General features: G+C 50.2%; 1 protein-coding gene across 1 annotated transcript in view; it reads left to right on the top strand.

The window, feature by feature from the left end:
* OSBPL10 (oxysterol binding protein like 10) overlaps positions 1-14,787 on the top strand; it is a 314,732-nt gene that overhangs the window by 263,341 nt on the left and 36,604 nt on the right. The window lies entirely within an intron of this gene.

Genomic DNA, 14,787 nt, shown 5'->3' with positions numbered 1-14,787 from the left:
TAAAATAAAGTTACCAGTTAAATGTCAATTTCAAGCAAAATCTCACATACCATGGGTTATTTTTATTTTACTGTTTTTTTAAAGTTTATTCATTTGAGAGAGAGGGAGCGTGTGTGAGCAGGGAAGGGGCAGAGAGAGAGAGAGAGAGAATGAATCTCAAGTAGGGGCCACACTGTCAGTGCTGAGCCCACCATGGGCTCGATCCCATGAACCGTGAGATCATGACCTGAGCCAAAATCAAGAGTAGGATGCTTAACTGACTGAGCCACGCAGGCGCCCCACGGTGGGTTATTTTTAAACTTGCAAGAGGGGTGTTTGTTTCGTGATCATGCCGTACGAATGGGCTGAAGACTTAACTGCACAAGGGTAGAATATTTGTCAAAACATTTACCCCAGTGACAAAACCTGGCTTCGAGAACCCTCATAGGGTTATGTTGTGCTGGAGAGATGGAAACTCTGTGCATCAGAGTGATCTTAAAAAAAATAAGAAAAAAAATGAAAACAGGAACTGAGTATTGAGAAGCCTGTAGGTCCTCCCTGAGTACGTTTACACCTTAAAATTCACTGTCTTCTTTTTGTGCTAATTATGATAACCCACAGTTCTGATCGTTAATAGTGCTCACCACATGTGTTCATGGTCCCCCACATGTGTTCATGGTCCCCCAGGAAGACTACAGCTGTCTCACAAATTTCCCCTTGAAGTTTCCACCGAACGAAGCATTTGAAAATGGGGCACAGCAGAGTGTGATAATGTGACAATTTTTAAAGTAGGAGACATAGTAAGCCTCATTTGGATTTTATGGCAGTGGAATAATAGGGGGAAAAAAAATGAACCGTTAACGATTACCCTCTTAGATCCTAAGTATCAATTCACATTTGAATGCAAGCACAGAGAAACCTTCTTTGAATATCCTCTGTCACAGTGGCTAAGAGAAACGGACATACACAGTGCAAATTAAAAAGCAGAGAAAACGCCTGCTATTTGAGCCCAAAGGTATTGAGTGGAATTTTAGAGATCGTAGCTTTAACAGCGCCTTGTTGGTGCTTCCTCATCGTAGAATTAAGAGCCGTGGTGGTTTTGCTTTGTTTTGTTTTTTTCGTACAAAACATTAGAGCCTGTTTCTCCCAGATGCTTTTCTGTCCGTTAATATTTACAAAAACCAGGATATCGTGGAAATATATCAGAACTCTTCTTAAGCAGAGTAAAAAGTCTCAAGTTGCCCGAGCTTTGTGTTGTTTCTAAAATTCCTGGCTCATCGGCTCCTTTGAGAGCCAGGTAATAATAATCCAGAAATTACCTTTTGAAGTGAAAGGGCATAGATCTGCTGGGTTTTAGATCCTCGAAGCCTGGGATGTAACCGTGTACTCCCGGCACGCAGGAAATCCTCGGCGAGTGTGCGTTCTGTGTGGCCTGGAGAGAGCATTATCTGCAGCAAGGTCCTTAATGCACTTAGCGTCTTTCCATTATTCATGACACAGTCCGTTTTTGCCTGCAAAGAACAGTAGATGCCTCTTGCTTTTAATGACTTGTAAATCAAGACTATTCTGTGGTTTGCTGTGCCGCTGGCTCTTTCCAGTGTTCTTTGTGTTACCGTAGCCTTCCAAAATTGCTGCTGGAAAGAGTCAGTCGGGAATTTCTCAACGAGAGGCATCGATGCTTCAAATGGACAGATGAAGTGGAAAGTCACAACGAAAGGACCGCCCTCTTCCGATCCAAGTTTATGGCTTTCCATTTCCATTTTAGGGCTGTCACGTGAAACGTCCCGAACCTGGTCTCCTGTTGAGAAACACACTTTGTTTCTTCAGCTTGCGCCTACACGAGTGTTTGAGAACAGGTGTCTACTTGTCCGTGTTTGGATCACCTGGCGTTTAAGCCGGTGCGGTGTCCACACGAGGCGCTTGGGATCCGGTGTGGAGGGTCGGCGGGGGGGGCCAGGAGTACGTCTTCTACCAGTCTTCGCGTGCCTGCTGCCTTTCTCTGGTGCTCCTCTCGACCCCCGTGGCCTTCAGTGGTTAGAGCCGCGCTTCTCAAATGCTAGAGCGCATCAGAAGCGCCTGGAAGGCTGGGCAGAACTCAGGTTCTGTGGCGGGTGTGGGGGAGGAACTGGGAGGTCATTCAGTGGGCATAGGGGTTCGGTTTGGGAGGATGAGAAAGTTCTAGAAAGCTGTTGGACAACAGTGTGAATGCGGTTGACAGCCTTGTACGCTTAAAAAAAAAGTTAAGATGGCGAGGGTAGAAAGTGATATATTTGTCATAACTCGTGGAATTATACACTAAGGTCTCTATGTTGCACCATGTATAAATTCTATTTCAACTAAAAAATGAAAGCAAAAAAGCCCCAACATACACAGATCTGGGCTGCTTGTCCCCAGAGTTTGAGTCCATAAGTCTGGGATGGGTCCCTAGACTTGGTTACCTTTTTTTTTTTTTTTTTTGCATTTCCTTTTTGTTTTTTCTTTTTTTTTTTAATATGAAATTTATTGTCAATAGTCTTTGCCGTCAAGCTCACAGTGACGCTGAGCCTGCAGGTCTGGGGACACGCCTTACGTAGGCCTGACGCAGGGCTCCTCCCACGGTGGCTCTGCATACCCTCGGTGCTTTGCATCTTTTTTTTTTTTTTTTTCTGTCCCCATCAGGAGTGGCGGCCCATAACCGCGCGTAACTTGTGGCATCAGCAAGGCCATCCTAGCAGTTAGCGGCGTCCGGTGGAGAGTCTGAAAGCATCACTAACGTGGTGCCATCGACCTGAGTTTCCTTGTGTTTACTTTCTGAATAAAGGTATCTACTGTCTGCAGAAGCAGGAGAGATCCATCACCCAGCACAAAGCATAAATCAATAATCATTTAAACCGTGGATATAGAAGGTCAGAATTCTTGATGTGCATCCATGGTTACGACAGAAACAGATCATAGGTAGCAGAATTCCTTTCTTTGAGTTTTTAGGTACAGAGTAATCCTGTTGCTATTGGTTACCCCCAATGCATCATTCTTTCAACATTTTATTTCTGAGGTGACCGCGTTTGTAAGATTGTTCTTTTGTGCTTCCTTAGGAATTTTGGATTTTCAAAACGACCTCTTCGCTGAGCTTTAGATTACCAGGAAGTTAAGGAAAGATAGGGCTGGCAGTGGCCTGTGAGTGGCCTTGGCAAAACTGACCCATGGGGTTTGAGAGGAGGGAGGGATTGTTCCTGACCCAGGGTCATGGGAGTCTGTGTCCTGGCATGGGGCTATTTTTGCAGAGAAGTAACAAATGGTAGAGGAAAACGAACTGGGAGAGCATTAAAGGTGGAGAGCAGTACTGTCTCATACAACACGCAGTGATGGGACGTTTGTATGCTGACCAATAAGGTAACCACTAGCCACATGTGGCCAGTGAGAACCTGAAGTGTGGCTAGTGCCTTTAGGGAACTGAATTTAAAATTCTTATTTATCTATCATCTATTTTTTTTTTTTAATTTTTTTTTCAACGTTTATTTATTTTTGGGACAGAGAGAGACAGAGCATGAACGGGGGAGGGGCAGAGAGAGAGGGAGACACAGAATCGGAAACAGACTCCAGGCTCCGAGCCATCAGCCCAGAGCCCGACGCGGGGCTTGAACTCACGGACCGCGAGATCGTGACCTGGCTGAAGTCGGACGCTTAACCGACTGCGCCACCCAGGCGCCCCTCATCTGTCTATTTTTTAATGCTTATTTGTTTTTGAGAGAGAGACAGAGACCCAGCATGGACAGGGGAGCAGCAGAGAGAGAGGGAGACCCAGAATCGGAAGCAGGCTCCAGGCTTGAGCTGTCAGCACAGAGCTCGACGCGGGGCTCGAACTCACGAACCGTGAGATCATGGACCTGAGCTGACGTCAGACGCTCAACCGACTGAGCCACCCAGACGCCCCTAAACTTTATGTATTTATTTTTAATTGATTTACCCAGCTACGCGTGGCTGGTGGCTACCACACTGGGCATGTAAGTCTAGAGGACGGAGTGAGGGTGCTGTCAGCTCTAGGCTGGAGAGAGTTCAGGGTGGGGAGCGGGGGGGGAAGGGAGAAAGGGGGCAGGTTGAGGAGAGCCTTAAATGTTGGGCTGACTGGATGGTTCCTCTGGGCAGTGGGACAGCTCTGAAGACTTTTGAGCAGAGAAGAAGGTATTTGGGGAAGAACGTGCGAGTGGCTCAATACAAGGCGAAGCGTGAGAGGAGTTTGGAACAGAAGGAGAATCTGCAGAGTGTTAGGATCCTACAGTTACGTGCCTAGCGCCTCGAGTGTGATGGCAGAGTGAGGACAGGAGGGATGTGTAGACCAGGGGGCCGTCTGGGTGGTGGGGCGCTGGGAGGTGTCTGTGCACCTGCAGGCCTCACGTCTGGATGGGCAAGGACGGTGAGCCACACGGAGTCAGGATGCTGGTGGGGCCCTTGTAAGGTGTCTGTTGGATCTGAGAGGAGGGAAGGTAAGATGATAAAAGCTTTCTCCCCCTTGAATGCTACCTGCCTGAATGAGCCTCCTTAGCTGGTTTATGTTGCCCATGGCTTACTAAAATAATTCCATCTGCAGGCACTTCTGGCCAGTCACGTTTTGCTTCTGGTTCCACCTGCTCCCTTCGGTGCTCACTTGCTTACCTGCCTGCCACCATCGTTCTGCTTCCCCTGGGCTTCCTGGGCCCCTGCGGTAGCTCACTGTTGGATCCCACAAATGGGAACCCCAAAGCAAACCGCTGTCTGCCCAGCAAGGCCGCAGCTTCCAAGAGGACTAAGCCCATTTCTGTATTCCTCTCCCGTGCCTCACAGAGAGCCTGACATGCCGGTTTACGGAATGAAGGACACGGACGTTTACGGAATGAAGGAGGGACCCTTCCCGGGGGCTGTAGGAGAGATCCATTTCCTTGCCTTTTCTGGCTTCTAGAGGCTGCCTGCTTTCTTTGGCTTGTGGCCCGCTCCTCTGTCTTCAAAGCTAGCAGCTGCTCTCTCCCTGACCACACTTCCCTAGGCACGCCTCCTTCTGACCACAGCCAGGGAAGAGTCTCCAGTTTTCGGGATTCCTGTCATTATACTGGATCCGTTTGGACAATGTAGGACTCTCTTGTCTCAAGGACCTCAATCACCTCTACATAGGCCTGTTCTTTTTTTTTTTTTTTTAATTTTTTTTTCAACGTTTATTTATTTTGGGGACAGAGAGAGACAGAGCATGAACGGGGGAGGGGCAGAGAGAAAGGGAGACACAGAATCGGAAACAGGCTCCAGGCTCTGAGCCATCAGCCCAGAGCCTGACGCGGGGCTCGAACTCATGGACCGCGAGATCGTGACCTGGCTGAAGTTGGACGCTTAACTGACTGCGCCACCCAGGCGCCCCTACATAGGCCTGTTCTTTGTCACAGCAGGTGACAAAACTCACAGGTCCCAGGACTAGGATTTGGACCTCTCGGGGACCTGTTTTTCTACCACAGACAGCTCAGGGAGAGACGGTGAGCAGGCAGTGGATGCACGAAGCCGGAGTACAGGGCAAAGGCTGAGCTTGAGACAGACATTTAGAGGCCATCAGTGAATAAATGGTTGAAAGGCGTGGCGTCAGGTGGGCTCTTCGAGGGAAGGGGTCTAGCGATAAGTCCAAAGCCATCTGCCACCTGGCCTCGGCCAAACTGCCCCGTTAGTCCACGTTAGAACATTTTCATCACCCCCAAAAGAAACCCCATACTCTTTAGCTGTCACCCTTATTCTAGTCCCTTCCAACCACTAACCTGCTTTCTGTCTCCATACATCCGCCTGTTCCTGTAAGTGGAACCATGTAATATGTGATCTTTTGTGACTGGCTGCCCTTTTCATTTTGTTATTATTTTTCAAGTTCACGTATTTTGAGAGAGAGAGAGAATCCCAAGCAGGCTCGGCTCTGCCAGTGCAGATCCTGACATGGAGCTCGATCCCACGACCTGTGAGATCGTGACCTGAGCTGCAATCAAGAGTCGGACACTGAACCCACGGAGCCACTCAGGCACACCTGTCCTTTTTATTTTAAATCTGGATTTTGTCCTTGCACGCTCAAGTTGTCCCCGTTTTTCTTGTTTTGTCCATTCATTAAAAAAAACTTTTTGGGGCACCTGGGTGGCGCAGTCGGTTAAGTGTCCGACTTCAGCCAGGTCACGATCTCGCGGTCCGGGAGTTCGAGCCCCGCGTCGGGCTCTGGGCTGGTGGCTCAGAGCCTGGAGCCTGTTTCCCATTCTGTGTCTCCCTCTCTCTCTGCCCCTCCTCCGTTCATGCTCTGTCTCTCTCTGTCCCAAAAATAAATAAACGTTGAAAAAAAAATTAAAAAAAAAAAAACAAAAACACTTTTTTTTTTTATTGAGCACCTTTTATAAAAACCAACCCTTGTTTTGAGCCTCTAGAAACGAAAGGCCGAAGGAGACAGGAGTTCTAACGGCGGACTGTCGTGAAGGAGTTTCGATGAGGCTAAGCTGACGAGCACAGGGCCACTCCGTCCCACCCCTCAGTTCCTAGCTGATGTTACTGATCGATCACAGCGTTCTTTCTCCCGGAGCCTAGAGGCGGCCTCTAGGTCCACATCAACCTGGAGCTCTAAGTAGCCGGTCCAGATAATCCGTGTTCCTCTACTGAAAGAGATTGGACTTCCCGGTTCCAGCGGGAAAGCAGATGCGCAGTCGCATAAACCCAGTCGGGGCGTGCCAAATCGGGTGCCTCCAGGGTGCCGAGGAGCTCCTCGTTAGGACGGAGGGGGCCACGTCTGCCCCTGTGAAGTGTGGCTGAACTGAGTTTCAGAGGATGAGGTGGAACTTAGAGGTTCCACCCAGGGCCAGGGGAGAAAAAGATCCATGACCTCCTCCAGCGGGTCACCAGCTGGTCAAATGCGGAGACCAGGTCTTCAGCATCCTGTGTCTTTAGTAGCTGATGGGGGCGTTGGAGGCAGTTCGGGGGATGGTAACTCTTGCAGCCCTCGTGCCTGTTCGCCATTCAGCCCACCTAGAGGAGGCCTTCTGTGTCTTAAACCGTTGCTTTTCCTCACGCCAGAGCCTAGAGATGCTAGAGTGGCTCTCAGAGGGGTTTTGTCCCTCCCTTTCCTGGGCCTTCTAGAGAACTTGGGTGGCTCCTGCGTGGGCCGCTCTGTGACCCTTGCCGCTTTGTATTTGTCTCCTGTGGCTCCCGGACCTGCATGTGATTTGTTCCGGAATTTCTATGACTCCCTTACTGGTGCAGCCCTAGATCCCGGAAGTAATGCTCCCTCATGGCCAGGGCCGTGGACCGTGCGGGGGACCCAGACCTTGACGGCCCCGGAGCCCTCGGTGTCCTCATCGTGGGGGGGGCTGACCTACCACGGGAGCCCGTCCAGCATCACACAGCTTCTGAGGGATGGCGAGGGGGACGCGGGTGCCGTGGCAGTGGCTTCTAGATCCCCGCGCCCTCGGGTGCCGCCGGGCCCCCGTGGGAGAGCCACAGGCTCCCAAGCGCAGTGCTTGCTTACTGAGCATTTCGCCTGGGCCCCGCTCTGGGCTCAGCACTTTCTGTGCTTTGTCTTCTGTAGGCCCCTCGGCAGTCGCCTGAGGTGTGGGGAGTTCCGCCTCCATCTCAGAGATGAGCTGGAGCCTGACAGGCGGAAGGTAGCGGATTCAGGATTCACATCCAGGCCATCGCTCCGGCTTCGCTGCGGCGATTACGTCCTCTGTTTTCGTGCCCTCCCTCTTCTCCTCCTTGAGACTTTGACCCCAGTGCTCACAAGCCTCCTGCGAACTTGAGAGTGTGGCGTGTGCTGCTCGCGGGCCTAGGGCCATGGTGATCGGTGCCCCGCAACCTGGCATAGCTTCGTTTTTAGGGAGTCTTGGCGAGCTCTCGGCTGGGCCGCCGATCCCGTGCCGGGTTGGTTTGCGCAGCGCTCGGCTTTTGCCGATCGACGTAGTGTCATAACGCACGGGACGCAGCGCTTGGCTCTTGGGCCTTCTCGGCACGTATGTGCCCTTCCCTCTGTTCCTGGTGGCCGCGGATGCTGGAGGGGCCGAGGCGTGGATTGTGGCCTCCGGACGCCTGCTTTGTCATTGGCACGCTTGCTTCCCAGGTCCCCAGCTGCAAGATCGTCGTCTCCCCCTTCGCTGCCGCTGCCGCTTCCTTCCCTGCCTTGGACTCAAGGTTTTCTTTGCTCCTTCTCAGTTCCTTTCTTTCTTGCTTTCGTTGAAAAACGGTTTCTGAGCAGCTCTGTGGAATGAGAAAAGGCCTGATGTTATTTGCTGTGAACGCCTCTCGCGGATATTTTTTGAAAGAACACCTGTCGCATCCTCTTGGCGTAACCGTGCCTGATTATCTTGGCTGATGACGAATGCCCCCTACTCCCCTCCCCTCCCCAGAAGTGACTTCCTTCTACCTTCCAGAGTGTCTTTTCTTTAAAATGAACCTTTCTGCAGGTTGGCCCCTTTGCTCAGGAAGAGCGTCTGTCCTTCCAGTCGGTGCGAGCCAAGTGTGGTAAATGTGTGTGTATGTGTGGTTAGAGCAAGAAAGCCAGCGCATCCACCGGGAGGCAGCAGAAGGATTGTGATGTCAGTGGCAACCAACTCAGCGTCTCCAAAATGGCAGCGGGGGCAAGCCCGCTGTGTGGACGTGCTTGTGCTTGAAGCTGTCAAGGATTAGAGCCAACTCCTCCCCTGGGTTACCCCCCGCACAGTGGCCTCATTGTACCTACCTCCAAATGGCAAGATAAGGTCCCCCAGATACGGTGGTGGCCCGCGAGGCACAGTTGGTCACCCAGCTTCGGACGTGGCTCCACAAAGAAGGCGGTACACGCGAGGAGGCTTCAGTAGCCGCCCTGCGTCAGGGCCACGGGGCGTCAGCTGCCCAAGACGTCACCTGAAGACATGTGTCTGGCATCACGCCGTTTGGTATGACTGCTGACAGAGGAGAGCATCTTTCCGTTCACCCGGGAGACCCTCCGCTCAGCGAGGATGGCCTACTTTGGGGGACTTGGAAACAGGCACAAGAGAGACTCTTCTGGGGAAGAAATCCCCCCTGTGCTAAGCGCGGGAAGGACAGTAGGTCATCAGGAACAGCCGTTTTACATTCACATGACACAACTTTATGTCCGTGTGTGTCCTCAGGGGAAATAGTTTTTCCAAGCGTGTGGTACAGTGAGTGCCTTGCAGTTGAGAGTCACGTGATAAAAATGTCTTACTGGGGAATGAGGGAGAAAAACCCCAAGTGACATCTGCTGGACTGCTGGCCATCTTTGTATGCCCCATGCTGTGCTAATGCTATTCCATTGACTTGTGTAGGAAGTTGGACTGGGTCTTCAGAAACAGCTGTGCCGGCGTTCGTGACCTTGGCTATTAGATGGGGCTCCTTGGGATATAAAAGTTTTATGAACGTGAAGATAAACAATGAGGATCAAGTAATGATTGTGATAATTTGGTTAAGTATGCTATAAATGTTGGAGTGAAAAAAATGACTAGAGATATAAGGGAGTTAATACTTGGTTTGATGGATTCCATACAGGTCGTCAACAACGGTAACACCGTTATCATCAGAACAAAAAAATCGTTTCAGTAGTTGGTCCTGGGCACTTGTACCTCTTAGACACTCCGAACTCCTTGCTTGTCTTTTAATATTCGCTGTGTTTATTTGTCACCTTTCTCTGTCTTCCATTTACCTCTTCTTCCAATCTCTCTGAACCGCCCCCCCCCCCCGGCCTCTATCCATGTTTCGACTTGACATTTCCTATTTTTTCTAGAACCTCTCATTTCCTAGCAAACCAATGTCTGTTGACTCCTATCTGTAAAGTAAGCAAATGTGTGTTTGTCCTGGTAGCCATTATTGCATGTTACTGCATGTTCTGTGTAGTAGCAGAAGTGAGAAATAAGTCATGTAGGGGGACACCTTGTTGCCCGGTTGCTCCTTTGTGCTGCTGCTGCTGCTGCTGCTGCTGCTACTGTATATCATAAGGTTTCTCTCGTTTGAGGGTGGATATCTGAGGGTGGTGCTTTGGGTCTTCTCCCCCACTGTCCAGCTTTCTGTGACCCTCAGAATATCAGATGTTCTTTTTGACACGGCTGGGTTTCCCCATTTTCGCCATAAAGACGATATCTGGACAGTGTTTGGTTCTTACCATTCAATACCAAGGTTCTTGGGTCTGACTCAGTTTACCCTGTGCCTAGGTAACAGTGTGGGGGGGGAGAGATGCCAGCCTCTCAAAATGTTGGGCTGCAACATGCCTGCTGATGGAATAGAATTTGATGTCGTTGTCTAGCTGCCCGTATTTTCTGTCCTTGGTCGGGTAGACTTTTAGGAGAGCTGCAGATCACTTGAACTCAGTGGGTATGTTTTCTGATGAAGATACTCTTTACTTAAGAATACCTGTTCTAGGGCACTCATTTGGGCGACAGATGGCAGCAGGTGCCCATCTCAATCTTTGTTACAGTAGAGCCCACCTACCTGCATGTGGGCGATCTAAGGGCTGTAGCGTGGCCTTGATCCACGTTCAAGAGTAAATAGTCGTCTTTAAAGGTCGAATAATGTAGCCACCTAGGCTTCTCTCATAATGCCTCAAATCTAAGGATTCAGCCCTTTGCATTAAGACACTAGGTTATTAGACATTTACGAATAAAGAGAATGTTAGTAAATCAAACTACTCACGTTGGCCTCAGCTCTCTGAGAGCCAGTTAAGCAAGGAGGAGAGATGGTCGTGAAGAAAGAGGGCTGGGTTGCATGCACTTCGTCTGAGGAAGGGGAGCAGGTGCAGGTGTGGGGGTGGAGTGAGACCCGTGGCAGGGAAATGAATGGACCGCGAACATAAATGTCTGTTTCATGGTTTTGCCTGGCACTGACTCAAAATGTAGTTCAGTTACATATGTGTATTGAATAAAATAGTTTGGAATTTCCGTCTTGCTTGGAACTTGCATTTGTATCGCAGAATTAAGAGTTTGGGTACGAAGAAGAGGCGGAAGCAGAGTTCTGTGTTCCCTTCTGCACTGGTGTCCCCCTGGAGGAGGCTTGTTCAACCCGCGTCACCCTAACCCAAGTCACCATTTTGCTTCTGGCTTTGGCCCTTGGCCGCCGCCTCACGGATGTGTTGCCCGTTGCCAGATGAGAAGCGGAGGTCTGTGGTGACATGGCTGCAGATCCTGTGGCTGTCTCTGACTGGAACGCGTCCCATCCTGAGAGTTCATCTCTCTTACGGGGTCTGAGGCCCCTCGTTCCTTGAGAGGCCTGAGGTCAGCCCAGGGGCAGATCCTCTCCCGGGAATCCAAGGAGAACGTGGGCCGTCTCTCTCGAGAAAATGTCCAGATACGCAATTTTTGTATCAAATAGCAAAGGTAGCGGTAGATATTTTTAGGAGTGTCCAAAATGCCCAGATTAAGAACCTTTGCTCTGGGGCACAAGTCCCTTTGCAGCCACCGAGGAGTGTCCCCGAACCCCAGCCTGCTGCCAGGAAGCTTTTTCCTGTCTGTCACATTTACTTGTCCTTCCCTCTATTTGCTAATAGATACGAGTCACTTCATTTTTGTAGCATCATATGCCCTGAGGTGCTCATGTGGTAGAAATATTGACTCATTATTTTTGTTTTTATTGAAAGCCTCGTTTTTCCAAAGCCTGCTTCTCCTTAAGACGTATTCTGATTCCATTTTATCTTCAGGTTGGCATACGTTTTTATGGCTGGGCTGGCTCATTTGCAAAGATCTCTGGGGGATGGCAGGATGTGACGATTGTTCTTGCTCAGTCTTAGGAACTTCCTCAGCATTTATAAAACCATGGCCCGGGTCGGTCGTTCTTCTGAGATTGAGAAACACTGGATTTCGCAGCAGACAGAATTGACAAACTCTTGACCCCAAAGGGGAAGAAGTCTTTTAGCCTTTAAAATGCCAGTGAAGCCTTGTCCTTCAAATTCTGCATTTCTTGGTGGTGCCCGTTGACAGTGGCTGCTTTGTGGATGCTGGCAGATTTGTATGTACATTGCCAGCCGACCTCTTTCCGACAGGGTTGACCAGTCGGATACTCCTACCTTCTCTCCTCGTGCCTCCATTTTGGACCCAGCAGAGGGTGGTCTCCCCTTCCTGCAAAACACCGCGTTCCATTGTGGGTACAATCGGGGCCTTCTTTCCTCTAAGATGTTCATTAACGACATGATGAATGTTGGTGGTAAAAAAAAAAAAAAACCACCTTTTTTTTTTGTTGTTGAAAAATTTTTTTGGTGTTTATTTATTTTTAAGAGAGAGACAGAATGTGAGTGGGTTGGGGCAGAGAGAGAGGGAGGCACAGAATCTGAAGCAGGCTGCAGGCTCCGAGCTGCCAGCACAGAACCTGACCCGGGGCTCGAACTCACAAGCTGTGAGATCATGACCTGAGCCGAAGTCGGACGCTCAACCGACGGAGCCACCCAGGCGCCTCCTTTTTTTTTTTTTTTTCTTAAACCCTGATTATTCACTTGAGTTTGAGTGGGAGAGGGTTTTGCAAATCCTACCGTAAGAAAACAGGCATATTCCCAGGAGTTCTGGGAGAGAAAACTATGGCTGGATCCTCGGTTAAGCTTAGGCAGTTGGGTGAGGATCCAAGCCAATGATGTGTGTCAGACTCCTCGTGGCTTTTCTCCCCTTGGCAGGACTTGAGGGCCCCCACGAGCTCTGGCCTCCATTCCCCCTGGAGTGAGTCCGCTTCTGGGGCTCCTGCACCAGCCTTAATTCTCTCTCCCATAGCCAGTGTCTCTGTGAGAGGCATCACCAGCCACAGAGGAAATGTCCTGTGGATTGAAGTAGGAGGAGCTGGAGAGGTTTGTGCGCACACTGATGCACGTACTTAGTTATCTCGTGGCAGGATCTCGTAGAAAGATTTCCTGGCTGCCGGAAGTCGGGGACAAGCTGGGTCTAATTTCCGAGCATGGCAGGCAGCAGGAGGGAGTGTGGTCCCGGGTCGTCTCTGAACGCGGTGCACCGGGTGCGGCGCATCGCGTGGGGAGGATGGAGCTTTCCCTGTGTGCTGGTGTGTGCACAAATAGGACATCACACTTTCAGAGGAAGGGATCATCCTTTGCCTCATCAAGCTTCTGGCAGCCTCACTTGAGCAAATGATTTGTGCAGACTGCGTTCAGTACCGTGTTCAATTCCAAGCAGGAGCGATTGCACTCGAGATGCAGCTACCTCTCCTGTTGAGACGTTTAAGGGCTTTGCATGCCGCCGTCCCGCTTCCCCCAGAGGGTGCATGCTGGTAGCTTGATTTGGTTTTGATTGTCCTTTTTCCTCCCAAATCAAGATGCCCGGGGCGCTGTCCTCTTCTCCTCCAGGCGCCCCTGCATTGAGGGGAAATCTGCTAATAACTTACCACTGCCCACCAGGTCACCACGAAGGAAGTAGCGACCGCAGCACCTTTGCCATGGGGAGGGATGGCGTCTGGGCTTTCTGACTTCAGTGGCATCTGATTGGAACCGTAGACTCCCAGCGCAATGAGACAGGCCCACGTTTCAAAACTGAAATCCAGAGGAGGGAGAACGAAGAGTCAGGAGGGGCAGGCTGGTGGGAGCGTGGCCCTGCTTTTCCTGGCCTTTCAGCCATTCTGGCTCAGCGGCCTTGGCAGCGGCCGGCACGGAGGCACAGCAGATGGGTGTCCAGGAGGTGAAGCTAGAGGAGAGGCAGGGTGGCCTCCGGAGCCCCTCCTTCTCCGACTTTCCAGCGTTTAGCATCAGGGCAACCGAGTCCCCGCCGACTTCATCTGGCTAGTCCTTTCTGGAGCAGGATGGGGGGCGGGGCCCCCAGTTATTTCAGCATATTCCCAGCAAAACAATTTTCCAGGGACGTCAAACAACACGCATTGCGATGAGACTGGAGAACAAGGCACACGGTGGAGGAAAACGCACCTCTTCTTGGGGGGGGAGAGCCTACCGCCGTGGGCTTCATTCAGGTCTCCCCAGTGGTCTCTCCAGAATTGGGGGTGTTCAGAGGTGACTGAGAATAACTTGAGAAGTATGTCTGTAGAAAAATGCCTATTTCAATGGGAAAATGTTCAAATGCCTACCCCAGGGGAGAAGAGCATCGTGTTTTCTCCGTGGAGTGTCGGTAAGGAATGGCCAGCACGTGTAGGTCAGGCGAGTCAGTTACAGCCACCTCAATCTCTATAAGATAACCTTTGGGTGTTGGAAGTGCCTTTAGATAAAAGGAGAGGGGCCTCATGGAGTTGCTAAATCATTACTTTTGGCAGAGACGTATGGGCAAGTCTGTGTCTATTTATATTAAATACCTTGAGCTGCTGCGTTTGTGTCTACTAAGTGTTTTGGCCTGACCTGTCATCGGTAATTAGAAACAATTGTGTAATGTGTTTGCAGAGTGCATCGGCTCATGTATGGACACGCAGCGTAAGAACACAGGTAAATGTGGAAAGGGGAATTAAGCTTACCTCTTTCAATAGAATTCCAAGGACAACTATCCATTGTAGCCAGAGTTGTTGATGTCTGGGACTTGGAAAATGTGGTGCTCAGCCCTCTTGCACATTCCGCTCGCCACTTGCCTGTTTCCTACGCAATTTGAACAATCGGAATCCAGCAATGGAATGAATGAACTTGCAGTGAGGAAAAGCAGGGTCTGTTGGAGAGCACAAATGTGAGCATTGTAAAATTTTGGTGTTTCTCCTTAAATGTTTATTTTTGTCACCCTTCCTGAATTAATGCCAGCTCTGAGACTTTTTTCTTTTTTTTTTTTTTTCACACTTGCCGCAGCGATATTAAGTGATGTGAGTAGAAACAGTCTCAGAGTAAATTTTCTCGTCACTAAGGTAATTTCAGTCAATTCCAGGAGCATCTGCCTTTCGCTTATGAAACAGAAAAGTTTACGT

This window comes from Prionailurus bengalensis, chromosome C2 (assembly GCF_016509475.1).
Source record: "Prionailurus bengalensis isolate Pbe53 chromosome C2, Fcat_Pben_1.1_paternal_pri, whole genome shotgun sequence".
Classification (NCBI taxonomy): Eukaryota; Metazoa; Chordata; class Mammalia; order Carnivora; family Felidae; genus Prionailurus; species Prionailurus bengalensis.
The sequence above is the reverse complement of the archived record's forward strand: the minus strand, read 5'-3'. Positions and strand labels throughout refer to the sequence as shown.